The sequence below is a fragment of the Montipora foliosa genome, chromosome 6 (genome assembly GCF_036669935.1).
Source record: "Montipora foliosa isolate CH-2021 chromosome 6, ASM3666993v2, whole genome shotgun sequence".
Lineage (NCBI taxonomy): Eukaryota > Metazoa > Cnidaria > Anthozoa > Scleractinia > Acroporidae > Montipora > Montipora foliosa.
In genome coordinates, this window is record NC_090874.1 from 54247097 (window position 1) to 54259596 (window position 12500).

General features: G+C 40.0%; 1 long non-coding RNA gene across 1 annotated transcript; it reads left to right on the top strand.

The window, feature by feature from the left end:
* The first annotated feature begins 276 nt into the window (after positions 1–276).
* Positions 277–2335, top strand: LOC138006038 (uncharacterized). The gene is made up of 3 exons (XR_011123837.1): positions 277–667; positions 1118–1516; positions 1868–2335. It is a non-coding gene; the product is annotated as an uncharacterized lncRNA (long non-coding RNA).
* Positions 2336–12500: the final 10165 nt, after the last annotated feature.

Below are 12500 nucleotides of genomic sequence, written 5' to 3' on the forward strand. Positions count from 1 at the left end.
AAAACAAAGATCACAATCGCCCAACTCTTGTTTATGCAAAGTAAAAATTTACTCTCCAAGACGCGTACGACGTTATTTATCACCAGGTAATTCCATCATTTTGGAAATAGCAGCTACTTTATTATTCATCTGCGTCACAATTTTTCACTGATTTTGGGGCTCATTTTGTTGAAACTCAAGCACGCTTCCAACAGGCCTGTGAACCCTTCCTGCTTACAGAGCAATACTAAAAAACTTCTCCCATATCACATTTCTAGTGAAAGTTGAAATAATCATCGCAATAAGGTAAGCAACTGAGTTGAGCTTGTTGCAAAGGAAGCCCAAAAAATACGAGGCTTTTAATTCAGGGTATTCGAACCCATGAACGTGAGATTCTACAATTTGAGCTATCAAGCCCTTTGCATTTGCATGGGAGCCTGTCAGTTGCGAGTTCGAGTTTATACGTTTCGAGGTGAACAAATTTGTATTCCAAAAAATCGAAAGTCAGTGATTTCGCCTTTGCGTTTAAATGAAAATCCAGAACAAATGTTGAGTAAAGACGCAAAGATAAATTATTTGATTAATATCTTACGGAATGGGTTAATATTACATCAATTCAGTAATCACTTTCTGTTTTTTCTGTTAGGCTCAGCACCGCACGGAAGTTGCAAACTAACTCAGAGAGAGCGTAAGTAACGTCAATATTCGTGTCATGTTGGCCATCGCGATTGTTGTGCAATATTTAGTTTTCTTATTTTTTCAAACAATAGCTATAAATGCTAAATCCAGTCTTTTATGGCATCAGTGGTACATATGCATTAATTTATTTACGAACTGTACACGTATACAATGCCGATTTATTATCCTTTTGTATTTTTGTTAGTTGGACCTTCTTGCCTAGCTCGTTTTGGGAAAGGAAGACCCGTGATTTTTCTCGCCGTAGCGAGACAAAAAGAAACGGCTTTCTTGACTAGTATTAATACAACATTTGCGTGACATTATCAATGGGGTCTAGTCTCTTTCATCGGGGTTGAAGATGCACAAAAAACGGTGAAACTGTCTGTTGTCTCTTTGTCGTGAGTAACTCAGTCATTGCAGCAACTGCATAGCTTCCGTGTATCTTCATCTTCCTTTTCAGAAAACCCTTGTGTAACTGGTCGGTACTTCGAGCTTTCCGAACCAGATCGCGCCGCCGGGTATACCAAAGAATGCAGCTTAAAAAGTGATGAGGACCAACTAAGCGAAGAATATGCATGGTACCGATTTACTGGAAAAGCGGGAACAAGGTTGGCCACAACATGCGTTCCCATGCATCGATGCGGTACAGAAGCCCCTGGCTGGCTCAATGGGACCCTCCCGAAAACCAAGAATGTAGGCGAAGTAAACCGAACGGTTTGTTTTCACTGGAAACACGATTGTTGCCACTGGAAAACGCGTGTAAAAGTCCGCAACTGCGGACACTTTTATCTTTTCTATCTGAAGCGAAAAAACCCACTGGAAAAAAAATACAAATATCGATACTGTGGAAATGGTGGAGGTAAGGCGAGCCAGAGAACATTTGAACGAAAGGGTGATACACGGAATTGTTTTCCAAATTGTAAATTTAACAATTAAGAAATTGCGGAGAAATATTATGAAAAGTGGTTTTTCTTAATGAAAAAGCCCACGAGTAATGATTTTAATGGGTTCTTGGTATATTTAGAAAAAAAAAAGAAGGGGGGAGGGGGGAATCGAGTGGCTTGTAACCTTCAAAAGTGCCCCTCCCACACTAAGATTGTAATACAACAGTTCTTTCTTTATCAACCCGCCAGAGGATTAAGATCAAACATTTTGATTGTTGTTGTCCACCATTTCTTGTTTTAAAACTCTTAAAATTATACATTTTTAGGTAAGGTTCTTCCGCCTAAACCAAAGAAACCCCCAACACCAGAAGGTAAGTGAATTAAATCGAGATTTGGAAGCATAACCTAGTCAGAAAGGAAAGTACTTTCCGCCAATTCAATTAAGTGAAGAAAAGTAAGTACCATTATTTACCCTCGGATATTTAGAGTAGCTAGTAGTTATATTCTCCTTCCCAAAAGCGCATTACACCGTTGTCTTGTGGGGTTTTTTTTTTTTTTTTTTGATAAGTTTGCCTAGCCTGCGTAGGTGGCGGTTTTGTCCGAAGGAACGCTGGCGAAGCCGAACTAACGAGTAAAGACGCGAGGGGATTGGGGCGGTTAATCCGCGTCGTTCGCTTGGAACAAAACTCCCAGTTACTCCTTTCGAGAAATTCAGGATTTTGAGCAACTGGGCCTAGCGTTAGTCCCCAAAAAACATCGCTAAAAAAACTCTGATAAGAAATTCTAACGCATTCTTTATTTTTGACTGATATCTTTATTTTTGACTGATTTAATGAGCGTACTTTTCTCTTGTGCATTCATAAATGTTAAATTCCTGACATTCATTTATACAGATCTAACTGACACCTCTTAGGTATTTCTTTTTGACTGATAATCGAAGAGGTTATGGTCTTGGTAATCAAAGAGAAAAAAACAATGATCACTCGCGAAAGTAATAGTGTTCGGCTATAATCTGAAATCTTAAATGTGTCTTGTTTCTGCTCAGTGACGTCATCATCAAATCGACTGACTGATGATGTATCTTTCAAAATGTCCCCTCAATGAATGTTTGATAAGAAAACTCAGAAAATTGCCTTCGTTCAATTGTCTCTTAATTATGTTCCAACAATAATTCCTGAGAGAGATTTATCTACAAATCCAAAAGCTTCAGGACCTTTGAAACTTCGTACCCAGGGACCTCTGTCAATCACTTTGAGTTAGGACACCCAAAAGCAAAGAGGAGGTCCTGGGAACTAGGTTATGGAGCACCTGATGAATAAAGGGTTTTAGTTTCTAACCTGAGACCTTTGTTACTTAATTAATTATTCTGGGAAGCCCGCTTATTGTTTTTAATTGCAATTGATTGGTTTCTTTACGTTCATTTCTGCGCATGGCGGAATGGACAAAGGCTCATGCATACAACCTACCGCATTAGTTGTGACCAGAATGTATCCGCCAGAGTCAGGTGGACGCTTATTGGTTAAAAAAAAAACCTTGCCTCGACGGTCATTAATAACAAACCAATCTATAACAAGCACGTAAGCTTGGATAGTGCAGGCTCGCAAACGATTTAGTAAAATGGCTAAAAATTGATGGAGTTATGGTCAGCCTTTATAAGAGTTTTGAAAACGATCCTGGATTACAATTAGAGGCTTTGCAGGTTTGAGGAATTTATTTTGCACTATTTCATCCCTTTTTGATGATGACTGATGGGAACTTTATTTTGTCACGTCATTTTTATTTGTCTATGAGAAAGGTATTCTATGTTGTGTAAAAGTCCTATGAGAACAAGAATGGAAAGATATTGCTGGTACAAAAACCACCATAATGTAACGCAAATTGCGCACTGGGGAATCTAAATCAAAGAAAAATTATATTGAGTTGCTTTGTTTTTTATGTCCTAGTGCGCAATTTGCGTTCCAGTGTGGCGGTTTTTGTACCATGCGATTACTAGCTGCAAATGGCTTATTGAAAAAAACACCTTGAATAAAACGTTGGAATTCCATTTCTTATTATTCGAACGGGCGATAATCTTAATCGCCATAATAACGTAACCATAATCCCGATGATTGCTTCATATTAGTTTAAATTCATTGCGTCTTCCTTCCTTTACAGAAAAGAGACCTGCGAGTCGTATTTGGAATGTTCTCAGAACAGGCGGCTAGAAGAGTCATATGCACGGTAATTTCATTGGCTATCAAAACTTCTAACTAGCCATACAAAACAGTCAGTAAGGGACATGTATCAGCTAAAGTAACATCCCAACTCTCAAATGGAGGATCAATAATCAAAGAGTTCAGCCGGTTTTCAAAGAACACACTTTTGCTAATCTCAATACAGAGACTGAGACTATTCGTTAGCGGAATTGCTAGGGAGTTGAACCAGAGTTAGTAGAGGGAGACTGGTGTACGTGATGGAAGCTGGTGCACTTTAAAGGGCAAAACAGTAGAGTGTACTCTTAGGTTGAACGTACCAACAATATGGCCAACTGCACCGTGACGATCTCATTGTATGTCAAAACGATTTGGAAACAATTCTAGACATTTGGGAGGAGGACCAAGCAGTAGAGAACGTTTTTTATAGAAGCAGTTACTATTGTAAGTCTATATCTTATTAAATTGGAATCGCTATTTCTTGCACCGGTTTCCATAATCCATTCAGTCTCCTTGAAAAAAAGATGAATACTGTGGCAATTAACGAAAATGTCACTTCAATTCCCTTCACTTGTTGTTTTTCTTCTTCTTCTGCAAAATTCTCCTCGTCCATCCCCGATTTAACCACCCCCTCCTCCCATCTTTTGCGAAGTTTTGCATTGTGGCTGAGTACCATAAGCTCGACGCGATCAAGTCAACTAAATCTTTTTGTGTATTCAATATCCAGTCTTACAGGAAAGGATTTTACGGTTCAAACGTCGTCTGGATCCTGATGTCGGGTGGTTACCGCGAAAGGTGGTGGACTTACAATGATGTCAACTGCACTGAACATGAAATGCGCAAGGCACTTGGAAATCATTTGAGCACTGAAGCATTGATGATTGGTACAAACAAGCAAAAAACAGTGGCAGGAAAGGTCTGTAGAAGTTCGCTTTTTTATTTTTCTTTCCGCTATATTAAACTGAAGATGTAAGGTAATGACTGTTTGCTCCCTTGCGTTTTCGGCAATAGCCCTTATCGAAGTTATCAGCGGTTTTGCCACATGAACGAGGCTAAGGGGTGATTTTGTATTGAATTGACCCTTAATAAGCCCCTTTTGCATATAGTTTTAAAGAAAAGAAAATATGCCTGCAGGCTCAACTCCAATAAGGTCTATTGGGGAGCGGCAGCAACAGCTAAGTGAACGAACGATACCATTCACAAGCAAGAATGAGGTTGTTTCCCGTTTTGTAAAATGGTAAGGAAAATTCCGAAATTAAAGGAAGATCCATTTACTAACCATGAGAGAGGCTCAGGAAGACAGCTTAAAAGGGGAAGAGCTAATAAAAGATTTTCCTTTCTCAAATTTCGGTTCCAAATCGTGGACTAACTTTTCAGACGTTCTGAATTTTGGAAATTTTCCGGTCAAGAAAAGCAAAATTTACTAATTAACCGTTTACATTTTGATCGAAATTTTCGGAAATAAGAGCAATAGCCCTGCAGGCCCTCCGGCTCGATCTGCGTGCCTATAAATTGCACACTTTCACGTTCTGCACGCTCTCAACGGTCTTCATACTTTACAGCCCCATGCACGAACGTTTTATGCGGTTCATTTAAAGTGCCCCCGTGACAAAAAAACCAACTCTTTTGTTTTGTTTTTTTTCTTTATTTCAAACTATGTTAACTAAACACTAAGCGACCAAAGTTTAAGGCTTGATTTAAAAAAGACACCTGTTTCTTTTGATTGGAATTTTCCTATTTAATGGTCCGCCTTTATTACTAACTTTAAGTTCTTGATAGAGCTGGATCTAAGAGAAAATAACGACAAAGGCTCACCAGTTTAAAAATGCAATGCGTGTGTACGCCGTAGAATTAATATGCAGCACGAGAGTTTTGGGCTTTCAGACTTTTAAATTCACGTTGCGCATACAGCCGTTTCGAGAAAGGTTGTCCAAAAGAAGCGTAAGAGCGTTCGTGACAATACCGAAAGGTAGTAGGCGGGGACAGTATATGTTGTGAACGCCCAGAATCGAAGATACCACGACCGGACAATGAAGACCTACTATGGCGAGCTATTTGGATGAAAGAGTTCTTAGGATATAGCTTTGATGAAGTGGCAGTACACGCAGACTTATGTTGAAGTTCGCTCTCGCTATCACGATACCAAAACACGTCCAAAAACAAAAGGGCTCATTAGCAAAAACGATGGCTCTGTACGTGCGCCACGATTTTTGGTACATTTCTTAAATTTTCTCTGAAAAACATGACATAAAATGAGCAAGGTTAAAGTCTTCAGAATCTTGCTTTCTTTGTGAATCCTAACCGTTTGTTACTAATTCATGGCCTGGATCATTTGACTCAATTTTGAAACTCACTCATATCTCAATTTCTGTAACATAACATGAACTAGCATGTATTTCTTGGTGACGTTGTCGATAGCACTGCCGTCGTGTTTTCGTTGACTCAAACTGACAGTTTACCATAATCCCTTTCGGCATCGTCGCGTAAGCTTTTATGCTTCTTTTGGACAACCTTTCTCGAAACAACTGTATATAATAAGCTGCATTCACACGCTGGAATCTTAAGCTAGTAAGCCCTTGACGTCACTTTTCCCTGGATCCAACCTTTTGAGGTGAACGTGAATAATGACGGACCGTGAAAGTAAACAAAGTAACCAAACAACCTTTGGATAAAAGTCAAAGCTTAAACATTTGCCAGGCAGGTGTTAAGCAAACACACAAAAAAGGAAGTGATCTTTTTTTATGACAAGAGCACTTTAAATATTTCCTCAGTTCTTTACGTTACGTCTCCCACTGCAAGACAACTATAGCAAACCGTGAAACCAACCTCACGGCCATTTGTGGAAAACGTATGCATTCGACAACGATTCTTTTGTTGTTCAAGTTGTCTGGTCTTCAACGTAACGCGAGAAAGTTAGAGTGACTACGGAGTGGTCAGAACAACGTTGTTTATCTGAAAACAATAATCATCGACTTACACCAGCCGAGGAGTTTTATTTCATTAGGCGCGAATGCAGCCATTTACACTAGCGGGGCTTCCACAAGACGCAAAATTCTGGTGTAAATGGTTCGCGTCTTGATCGAGTTGTATTCTCCGTCGACAAATACTCGAGCTCGCTTTTACATCGGATCACGTGGCTGTCGCGTGTAGATGTCAAAAACTCTGCGGATTAGCGACAAAATATGAAGAGGAAAATGTTGAGACCCAGATATTGTCAGTGTCCCTTGAATCAAAATCTGACGATTTCGATCATTTTTTACAGATTACCAACATTTCCCGTCAGATTCAAGCGCAGGCCTTTGAAGGAAACTGCAAAATGGTTAAGACTAATATCAAGCAATCGACCCAACCCTGATCCGAGTTTTGTAAAAGACGTGAAAACACGACGGTCACGTGCGGAAGCAACCTCGTTCCCAGGGTCTCTCTTCTCTGCCTCCATTGTCGTTGAGAGAAGACCCTGGTTCACGCTGGTCACGTGTCTCCCAGAATCTGGGAGGTTGGCGAAATGTGTGTTAGGGGATGGGTGGCAATGTAGGCTTTGTTGACATTGCAAAGAAGGGAATCAGCACGCAATTGATTTTGTGGCCAGATAACCATTGACAAAACGTTTGACAGCAGTATTTTATGTCCTACACATATGGAACCCGATGTGAAAGAAAAAAAGTTGTGGTCAAATCGATCAGACGCCACAGAAAATATCCTCACGTTATTCAAGTTTTCATCCGTGTGAAGGTCCGGATCAACGAAGAATGCTAATAGTTTGCGACAATTTTAAAGGAAAGAAGATTTTGTCGTTCGTGCAGGAAAACAAGCGAAACGGTTATCCATGGAAAACAAACATGTTCAGCGATCAGCCGGTGTGTTGTTATTTAAGTTCTCGAGTCACATATCGACCTCAAATCCATCAAATCAAACTGTATTAGCATGTGCAGGTATTTCATTTTGTTCTTTGATTTTAGTTTTTCTTTCGAAAGTTAAACAACGTGATTGCTAAGGTCGCAATCTTGTACAGCGAATTGACAGTTTGACTTATGATATTTATATTTCAACAACTTCGTGTAAATTGTCGATGTCGTTAAGATTTTTTTTACCACTGCACCGCGCTTTAATAGCGTGTATATTTTTAGTCGCAGTAAAATAAAAGAGACATTTTTATCAAGCAAACGTAGTGTTTGGTGTATTCTTTTATGTTAGTGTTTGTTCTGAAGAAGCAACTTTGGCTACTAACGAAATTAATTTTTTTTTTGAAGCGAACGTCAATCGCCGCTCGACATTGAAGTCGTCTTGTCGATCACAAAAGCTCTTGCTTTTAGTTTGACCGCTTTTGTGGGAATTCATCTCCTGTGGGAATATAACATCAGCTCTTTTGACCTTTTTATTTTAGAAATGCCTTGTTAAACGAATATTTTTTCGCTCAGGTGCGGTTGCGGGATCAAAATATAACGAAAACACTACCCTAGTGGAAAAATGTTTGTCGACGAGTGCCACGTGACCAGCGTGAACCAGGGTCTTCTCTCAACGACAATGGAGGCAGAGAAGAGAGACCCTGGGAACGAGGTTGGTGCGGAAGAAACCGTTAGTTAAACCAAGCGGCTTTCTGTGTCGTCATAAAAACAATTCTTGCAAATTTCTATCTGTTTTCTTTTTTTTTTAGACTGTACAAGAGCTCTACGATGAGTACATTATGGAGCTGTCAAAGTCCCCGTACAAAAATCCACATCGTCAAGCTGCGTTCGCATATGATGCTGTATGGACCATAGCACTTACTCTGAACCGATCAATCACAGTCCTTAAACACCAGAATATGTCGCTAGAGGATTTTGACTACAATAACACAGTCATGAGAGAGACGTTTATGAAATACGCCAAGGCCCTTTCTTTTCAGGGAATGTCCGTAAGTGTATAAGAATAAGAGTGAGACATAAGTGAGAAATTCTGGTATTCATATCGCCGTTATGTTATAGCGGAGTCACCACTTCTTCCCTTTGCTCTTTGCCCTGGAATTCTTTGCAAGTGTTGACATAATATAGACCATCGCCGGGTTGCTAATCGGTGAAACAGCCGCTTCGCGATACCGGAATTTAGGACAAACTTTTCAAAGATTGTATTATTTTTGGTCATGCGTTCATTTGGTTACATGCATTCGAAAACTTAACTTCAATTTTAGCTAATAATTGTGAGTTACGATCTTAGCTTATGATATATCTATGATATTATAATTTTGACAATTATTTACTTATATCAAGTTAATCACTTTGTTCTGGTAAATTTGGCTCTCGAACGGCGCATCTCTTTCACAAACTGAAGCTATCTATCCATCCTCAGTTTTTAACGGGGGTATCTTCTTCCTATGAGAAATTCAATAATGACGTTTGCTAACTTAATTTGCAACTTTTAACAGGGTTTGGTAGAATTTTACGAGAACTCTGACAGGCTCAGTATGCTCAACATTGATCAACTTCAAGGTACTTAATATAACTCTTATCGACTGACCTTTGGACGGTCTTCAAAGTGCACCCACGTTCTTGCAGCATCGCTGCCACCTTTATGTCCTAGCTGCGCGATATACGACGTCACATGATGCGTAACAGCAAGTTTGCGGAACACGCACGAAAACATGCGCAGTGGCAATGGGTGCGAAAGAGTTCACCTACCAAACTGTTGCTACAGGTAACTTTAGATGAGCATTTGCAGCGTCCCGTTTGTCGAAATTTGGGTGTCACAAGAGCTCAAACTTCACAATCATTTTGCTTTTTGTTTCTATGAGAACATCTTAGCAGATAATGTTTTTTCCAAACAAGTGAATCGCAGTTTCACGAAGGGCTTTTTTGGCCCGAAAAGTTTTCGGAACTTTCGTCGAGAAAAGGGCCCTGGTTCGGTCCGGATACTGAATCGGACGGCGGTCAGCTGCATGAAAGCATCAATATTCTCATACTACCTAACCGAGTTTACTTGTCACGTAGCGAAGCAACAGTGCTCCTAGTAAAGGCCCGAGCAAACGACTCCCACATTTGCTTCAACATCCGTTCGATTTTGTTGGACGATGTTGAACAATGTTGACTGATGGGGTCGGCAAACGATTTCAACATATCATTCAACATTTGATTCAACACCTTAAGTCCCAGGCTGCAGCCGTGGTGGTTACTATGGATATGGACATGGATACGCCATTGAGAGATCGATTACTGCGCACGCGCATACCCAACAATGTTGCAAGATGGCGGCAAACGGCTTCAGCTTCATTCAATATTCGTGAAAACAAAAAAAAATTTTGAATGGTAGTTGAAGCAAAGGTAAGACGCTTTTAAGCTCATTCGACATCGATTCACCTTTGATTCAACATATTTCAACACGGTTGAACGGGGGAAGCAAACGGTTTTAACATCGCTGTTCAACAAAAGCGAACTGAATGGATGTTGAAGCAAATGTTGCAGCCGTTTCCTCCGGTCTTAATTAATGTATCGGAGTATTATTTTTTTAGGAGACAAATACAAGCGACTCGGAACCTATTCAATGACAAAGAAAATCATCACCCTGCAACAAGGACAGACAGCTTTGTGGGAAGGTAACGTTTTCCGTTTCTTACTTTCCATTGGCATGGATACCTCGTAAAAATCTGTGAAACTACCTATTACTTTCCTCTTTTCAAGGCAACAAGGCTCCGAAATGTGAAATAAAGAAACTCCGACTTCAGCGATATCTCCCCAAGGGCGTGGTGTACACCATGGATTCACTCTTTGCTGTGGGAGTTTGTCTCTCGGCTGCTTTGTTCTCTTTTAACTTCCGATATCGAAATGTCAGGTAAAATTAATTACCTATAGAAATAGGGGGGGGGGGGGGGGGGTTTTTCCCACCTGTTCTTGCCAATCAGTTAGATCTGCTGATGATCAGTCAGAGAGCGATAGAGGTTACGATGTTTCGATTAAAAGTTAGTTACAGCTGCAAACACTCGTCCAAGCCCGTTGAAATCGTGTTTCCCCCAATTAATCTACCAATATAACTGTGTAGTCAAGGACTAGCGTAACATAACAGAGGCAACAGATCCTGGTGGAGGATCTAATCACCAACCAATCTATCAAAAACCAAATAGAGCACAGCTGATTGGGCTGTGAAGGAATATATTGGTATTGACGATGTTCTCTACACTAAAGCCTCATTTACACTAGCAAGTTTTCCTTGACAACCACACTTGTCAAGGAAAACTTGCCGACTGTACACACTTGCAAGTTTTCCTTTACAACTTGTTCCTTGACAAGTTTTCCTTGGTAGTGTAAATGGAAAAAACGACAAGTTTTCCTTAACAAGACTAGTGCACTTGACAAGTAATTTACACCAGCAAATTTCGTCCTTGACAAGTGTCCTTGTTCAAAAGCATGCTAGTTTTTGAATAAGGACACTTGTCATGGAAAACATTATCATATTTTTCCAAGGAAAACTTGCTAGTATAAATGAGGCTTAAACTCACCCGGACAGTCGTATTTTACTTAATTATGATATGACTCCGGCTGGGTTCAAACAATTTGCGAAAAAGTCAAGTCACCGCGCGCGCGCCTTTCGAAATATTGGCTTTATCAGTAGTCTAATGGCTCCTGGCTTTATATAATATAATATTCCTTCGCCATTCAATCAGGCATGCTCATTTGGTAATCTATAACTACCAAGCTGGAAACACAAATTATTGCCAAGATCATTCAAGAATATCGCATTGTGTCATATATACATTAGAAAACTGGATAAAATTTTTCGCCCTCACCATACAAGATGCATGACGCAGAAAAATATATTCGGAATGATTCCCAGAGTCTCTCAACTCCCCCTGCCCCGTTTCTTGCGTGAATTAAATGGTATTTATAAAGTTTAATCCCGTATTTAGCAAACAAAATGCATACCGTATGACTGTCCTCTTATCCAGGTATATTCGGATGTCTAGCCCAAATTTGAACAACGTCATTATTCTTGGTTGCACTCTTATTTACGCATCTGGAATTCTGATTGGTATTGACGATGAAAATGTTTCAGGCAAGGTGAATGAGAGAATCTGTCAGGTATGCTTTGAGATTTAAGGCAATTCTTTTCATTGTGATCTTGCTCTCTAATTCTACGTTAGTAGTAGCTTCTCTTTCGATTAGTCTGTAAAACGTGACTAGAGAGGGCAAGCTTTTCTTTCGCATTTCTCACGCCCGCCTTTTTATGCTTTTTTCGGTCACGCATTTCTTCTGTCACGAAATTCTTCTCCTTGTTTCCGGTCACGCATAACGGACTGAAAGGAAAGAAAGGTTGCTCATTTCAAAATAATATTGCAATTGTGGTGGTAAATGAGAGGAACTTCTCATTAAGGGACCAATGCTTTGCACATAAGATTCGTTCTGTCGGCTAGTTGGGATCGTGACTTGGTAGGTTCAAAAAACGATTCTAAAGATGGGTGAGACTAATTAATGAAATTGTAGTGCAGGGAAAGGGAGAACCTTTGGAACCTGTGGAACCTGTGGAACCTAGAGAAATGACTATTTTTATTGAAACCACAGGATAAACACGATGAGATTTACATTAATATTTGTTAAATATCTACTGTACCCGCCAATTATCGCGTTGTAGGTGCCATTTGTAGCTGTTATCTGCCTATTTGCACCATCGGATTAACTGGTGGATTGCGTTACAAATCATAACATTGCATCTGCTCAATTCCCTGCTTCCGGTGTTTTGTTGTTGTTATTGGTACGACGGTATTCCGACGAAAGACTTGCTATGCCGTAAACGTGAATGGCAG